A 6,816-nucleotide genomic window follows, 5' to 3' on the forward strand; every position below is an offset into this window, starting at 1 on the left:
CCATCTTGTGCCACTTTTGCCCTCACTTACTATGCTTCAGATACACTGAATTAAGCTTAGTTCTAACTCATCTTACAGAAGTCAGTTCAGATATTATTTTTCACTGTGATTCCTAGCATTAAGGAATGTTATTATCAGGTTTTGTATGAGGACTAAAAATAAACTGTGAAGTGGAAGAATTGAGTTTAAACTATTCCAGTCAACACGCATGTATTAATGATACCTTAGTAGTCAATACCGGGCTAGGTTTTATCAGGGATACAGAAGTTCTGGCCATCTCTGGTTTTAGCTATCCCTTATTTGTTGAGACCTTTGCATTGTTTTGTTGCCTTTTATGTTTTCAAGATGGGAAAACAGGAACAAGGGAAGTACAGGTTATTACTAGGTGGGGTTGAATAAGTGGAGCAGCAAACTGCAAAGCAGAATATATTAATAAGTGGAAAGACTATCTGCCAGTTGGACAGCGGATGCCTGGGACTCGTTTCATTGCTTTCAAAGTTCCTTTAAAAAAGGTAAGCAAAAGTTAATACCGTATGCTTCCAGAAATCTGAATTCACCATATAGAGATCTGGCTCTCAACCCCGTCGTACTCCATTTTCCCTTTTTATAGCAAATATTTTTTAATACCTCCTTTACTATGCAGAAATGGAATTCATAGATAAATACAACCTACTTTTGTACTTAATTTAAAAAAACCAATGTAATGCCCTAACTATAAGTAAAGAATAAAATAATTTATAAGAAAGTAATATGTATCTCAGTATGTAAATGTTTGGGGATGACTATACTAGAAATAAAGAAATAGTCAGTTACTTGTACCATGAATGCAATAAACTATGGACTTCGATTGATAATGATGTGTCAGTGTTGGTTCATGAATTCTAACAAATGAAGCACACTGGTACGGAATGTTGATAATGGGGAAGGCTGTGTGGGATGAAGGAAACAGGGTATAAGTGGGAACTGTGTACTTTTTGCTTAGTTTTGCTGTGAATCTCAAAATGCTCTAAAACTAGTCTACTAATTTAAAAAGAACAGTGTGTTGCTGGCACTTGAATAACCAAACAGATCAATGGAAAAGAGTACACAAATAAGCCAAATACATAAAAGAATATTTAGCAGTGAAAGCCATCGTTCATATAGGTACATATTCAAGAAGTATTTATTTATGTGTCTATTTACAGGCACTCTGCTTGGAGCTGGCAATACAGTGGTTGGCAAAATTGATGTGGTCCCTGCCTTCTGGGAGTTTACAGTCTGGTTAGGAGACCAACATGAAATAAACAAACAAAGAAATAAATATATAGAAGTGACCTTATTTTCTTCCGTGTAATCTCTCTCGAAGAAAGGATTGTAATATCGCTTGTAAACTCCAGAGAAGGAAACTTTACTTTGCATCTCATATGTTAGCATCACAGGGTTTGAATAAATGGATAACATAATAAAGGATTTTAAACACATGTTCTTTCTTATTTTATTCTTTCTGACAGATTTTTGAAAAGAATCTTGCTCCAGAAGAATGTTTTTCCCCCTTGGATCTTTTTTAACAAACTCCAAGAACAGAATGATGAACTTGGGCTGATTATTGACTTAACATATACTTGCCGCTTTTATAAGCCAGAGGTAAATGGAACCCGTAATTGAAAATGACCTTCTTTCTGATACTGTAATAATTCATAGTAATTCAGTAGTTATCATCTATGCTAAGGTGATTCCTGTTTTTCCCCCTTGGATCTTTTTTAACAAACTCCAAGAACAGAATGAAGAACTTGGGCTGATTATTGACTTAACATATACTCGCCGCTATTATAAGCCAGAGGTAAATGGAACCCGTAATTGAAAATGACCTTCTTTCTGCTACTATAATAATTCATAGTAATTCAGTACTTATCATCTTATGCTAAGGTGAATCCTGGCCTTCTTTCATGGGTTCAAAACGGGAAGCTAGTGGTTTCCTTAAATACACATTTCTAATTGCTGTTTCAAAATGAGATTAAAGATATGAATTGAACTATAGTATTTGGCAGTAGGCTCTAGATATGCTTAAGAAATTCTATAAGCTTCCATGTTCTATATTTTGAAAATGAAGTAAACTTTTAGTAACAATAGTAGTAGCCTAAAAGGAAAGAAAGGTATGTCCATATGTCTTTAGCACTTATTTTAAGCAGTTGCTTGAGCATGTTTAAGGATCACGGTAAAAGACAATTGTTCTCTAAGTTTTATGCTTTCTATTCCTAATACCTTCTGATATAGTACAGAAACCCATATATTCTCTTGGCCCATGCAGGACATACCAGTGCAAAAGAATTATCCTTCTGACCTGTTCCATGGCCTTGGGAGAGAGTAACACCTACTGTTTGTAAATATTTGTATAGCAGTTTGCCATTTAGAAAGTTCTTTCATATCCATTGACTTAGTTAATCTTCACAAGAATCCTTTGCTGTTGAAGTGGAAGTAGTACCGGTATCTCCTACTGAGTGCTTACTCTGCACTAAGCTCAGAGGATAGACAACTACAATTACTAATTTTACAGACGATGAAACTGACTCTCAGAACAGGAAGAATTGAAATTTCAACTCAGTTATTCCTTTTTTTTATTGTGGTAAAATATACATAAATCGTATTTATTTTAACCATTTATAAATATGCAGTTCAGTGGCATTAAATACAGTCACAGTGTTGTGTAACCATCACCACTGTCTATAACCAAAACTTTTTCATCATCCTCAACAAAAACTCTGTAACCATCAAACAGTAACAACCCCATTTTCCCTCCCAGCAGCCCTTAGTAACCTCTATTCTATTTTCTGTCTCTATGAATGTGCCTATTCTAGGTACCTCGTGTAAGTGGAATCTACAGTATTTGTCCTTCTATGTCTGGCTTATTTCACTAAACATAGTGTTTTCAAGGTTCATCCATGTTATAGCATGTAAAAAAATGCCATTCCTTCTTTGGCTTAATAAATCACGTGTGTATATACCATATTTTGTTATTCATCGGTTGATTGACACTTGGGTTGTTTCCACCTTGTACCTATTTAACAATTATCACAAATTTTAAACATATACAAAAGTATACAAAATACTGTGAGTGTTCCTTGTATATCCATGAACTCATCCAGCTTTAATATTTACCAACTGATGGCTGTCACGTTTTATCTATACCCCCACCTGTTTCACCCTATTCCATATTATCTTGAAGTAGCTCCGAGACAGCATGTAATTACACTGAATTTTATTTTTAAAGAAACCAGGTAATTTGTCCTTCTAGATTTTGATGATTACATTCCATGTGTTGTTAACATATTCTTCAATCCTTTTATTTCCTGTAAATTGATAGTTGATCAGAATGAAGCTTGCATGTTTTATTTTCACAAGACAGTTTCATAGGTGATGATGTGTTATTCCATGGAGACATATAATTTTCTCTTTCTGTGATATTAGCAGTCACTGATGATTGATACCTACATCAATTCAGTTGAGGCTTCAAAAAATGGTGAATTCTGTTTTTTTTTTTTTAATCAGGAGAAGATTCCCCTCATCACCTATTTGGTTGCCCAGTTGTAGAGGCATGATTCTCTTATTTAACAGTTTTCAAAATAATGAATTGATTCACAACTATCCTCCGGTGGTGTCCAATTTTTTTAAATTTATTTATTCATATCACCGTGGACTCTGTTACAGTTATTATTCTAACGGAGGACCTATCTATGGCCAGTTGGAGCTTCTCAGTGACACCTGAGTCCTTTTGACATGACATCAGTTGTTTCTAGAATTTTTCAGTGGTCAGAGCTAGGAAACATGTATCTTCTTTTTTAATATAAAATATGTCATAGGTTCATAGTGCTACTTTCCATTTAAACTCAGAACTACAGAATTTTCACTTATCCTTTTCTGTCTTCTAATGATAGTCTACTTTCTCCCACCCCAAGAATACCAGTTCTCAACAATGTCTGAAATTTGCTCTATTTCCTAATTCGAATCCAAGTTCTTCTGACTCTATTCTACTATTCTACTGAAATCACAGCCGCTTTATGGCCCTTGAAATGTAAGATATAGAACATAAATATAGGTAGAACTGTTTATATCATTTTGAGTTACATGTGCATTCATTGACATAGATTTGCTTTTCCTTTTGCATGCCTAGTAACTGTCCCTTCTGCAGTTTTAATGAAAATCAAGTGATACTTACTGGTTAAAGCAGCTTTGGAAAAAATGGCTCTCATCAGAATGACTGATATACTAAGTTTTATGTACTCTCTTGGTTTATATTCTGCCTTCTCTAATTAATATTTTATTATTTCCCTACAAATCAAATACATATTTGCATGGTTTTGCCTTATAGGACTTACCAGAAACTATTCCTTATTTAAGAGTTTGTACAATTGGGCATCAGGTGCCAGATGATGACACTATTTTTAAATTCCAATGTGCTCTTAATTGGTTTCTGAAAGAAAATAAAGATAATGGTGAGTTGTTATTGTTTTTTGTTTTTTCCTTTTCCTGAACTTTGATATGCATTTTGAGTGGGGTTGGGGATTTTTAACATTTTTAATAGTTCTGACATTGGGCCTGTTGTGTTTGGTAACATTAAGGTGAAAATGTGTGATGGTGCTAAGTATGGTGTTTTTCCTGTTTATGGTCAGAAACAATTTAGTTTAGTTTGGAAAGTGATTTTTGTGAGAAATATGAACTGTACTAGCTTATCTCTTTTTGAAAAATTTGAATGGAAAATACGTAAAAAAATATAAATGTTCTTTTGACCTATTTATTGGTTGAGAGGTGGAAGAAAAGGTTAAGACTCTCAGGTTCTTAGCATATATAAAAGAGAAAACAAAAAGCAAAGGTTCGGAGTGAGACAGATCCCTAGAAGCAAAACAAAACAGAGTAGACCAGAAGAGTGGCTTTCTCATCATGTGTGTTTAAGATATTTTTGCTGCTTTTACACTTTGGGTGCAAGTGAGGAAGAACACTACCATCTCGTATTCTTATCTTCAGACAGGAAGAACTTAAAAGGCTTGTGTTTTCTTGTTTCCACTTTAAGATCTACTCTGTTGACAGTAGGTCTTAATAGCATCTGAATTTTAAGGATCAACTTGCCTTTTTGTAGCATCTAACTATCAGAAGGAACATGGTATTTGCCGTGTTTTAAGACTGAGGAATCTTTTGTCTTTGGAACACCACTGACCCACATGAGGTGTTCATTTTGTCCTCTTTCTAAATTTAGCCTGAGGAGTGTGCACTTTATTAAATAAATCTAACAGACAGTAAATATTCCGTGTATATATAAAATGATGCACATGTATACATAAAACGGGGTAGGGGAGAAGGAATACAGATGGAGGTGGGAAGATAGGGGATAGGAGGTGAGAGAGAGAGGGAGAGACTGGAATTTCAAGATAAATTTTCATTCTATCACCTGGTTGCTTAATGCAGCTACTAGCTCTTAAATATCTTAAGCCCTATTCACAGATCTTCCCTGTACTTTAGCTTTAAAACTGGAGAGGCTTGGCCTTGCCTGTGATAACCAGGATGCCTAGAATGGTGGCAAATTATCTGATTTGTGTAAACTGTAGTCACAGAAATGTTACCTCTTAAGATGTTAGGATGCAGCTGCCGGCCTACTCACTTCCTCCAAGTTCCTTGTGTGTGTTCTGTCTGTTCTGTGTTGGCTAGCAGCTCCTTACAAGTGTATGAGAACACGTTTGTAAACCTTGATTGTTCACATGTTATACCAAGTGTAGTCCATTGCATATGCTGACTCCTCTGTGGGTCTTCCGCATGCAGTGGGCTAACTTCACCATGCTGTCTGCCATTGCAGTCTAAGGACATTAGTTATGATCTATTGGTGGCTCCCTCTACTATAAGCCGCTCCCATAGATGCCATGCTCACTGATAATGAGGAGGAGACTAACTATCCACTCCCTAGAATTGGTAGAGACTCAGAAAATAAATTTTTTTAGTAAACACTGAGAGCCTTATAGGTTTGTTGTTAGGGCACGGGGATACAGAGGTGACTAGACATCTTTGTTCAGTAGCAACTTACAGTTATCTAGGAAGATAAACATGTAGTGACAATAAGTGGGTTAATTATAATAAAACAATCAAGTGCAGCAGGAATATAGAGGAGAAATTGAGGAAGGCCTGACTGAGGAGACAGCATTTGAGCTGGGCTTGGAGGAAGAGGATTTTACCAGAATGAGGAAAGGACAGCCCAGGTATTGGGAACAGGTACAAAATGCACAGGGCTTTTACTTGTGCTCTGGAGGGGCAGCCTCTGGTGTGACTAGAGGGTACTGTGAAAGGGTAAATAATTCATACATTCATTTTCAGCAAATATTTGTATAACACCTTCTAAGTTGAAGGCACTCTTCTAGGAAGTAGGAACAGAACAAAGTTCTTGCCCTTACGTACTTTACATTCTAGTGGGGGAGAGAGGTAAATAAATAAGTAAATATATGGAATGTGAAGTGGTGGTGAATGCTTTGGAGAATAACAAAACAAGATGAAGAGGTGAGGGAATGTGGTAGGTGATCAGGGAAGTCCCCTCTATTAAGATGTCGATTGAGCAGAGCCTTGAAGTGAGAAAAAAGCCACTGGATATCGGGGAGAGTGGAGATAGGGTGGGAGGGTGCGTTCTGAAGCAGAAGGAATAGTAGGTGCAAAGTCCCTGAGGTATGACTGTGCTTGGCATGTTTTTTTTTTAACATCTTTATTGGAGTATAATTGCTTTACAATGGTGTGTTAGTTTCTGCTTTATAACAATGTGAAGCAGTTATATACATACATATGTTCCCATATCTCTTCCCTCTCGCG

At 36.0% G+C, this 6,816-nt stretch overlaps 1 protein-coding gene across 5 annotated transcripts in view; it reads right to left on the bottom strand.

Moving 5' to 3' along the window:
* Window positions 1–6,816, bottom strand: part of LOC102976581 (EKC/KEOPS complex subunit TPRKB) — a 279,834-nt gene that overhangs the window by 43,532 nt on the left and 229,486 nt on the right. The window lies entirely within an intron of this gene.

The sequence above is a fragment of the Physeter macrocephalus genome, chromosome 12, assembly GCF_002837175.3.
Source record: "Physeter macrocephalus isolate SW-GA chromosome 12, ASM283717v5, whole genome shotgun sequence".
Taxonomy (NCBI): domain Eukaryota; kingdom Metazoa; phylum Chordata; class Mammalia; order Artiodactyla; family Physeteridae; genus Physeter; species Physeter macrocephalus.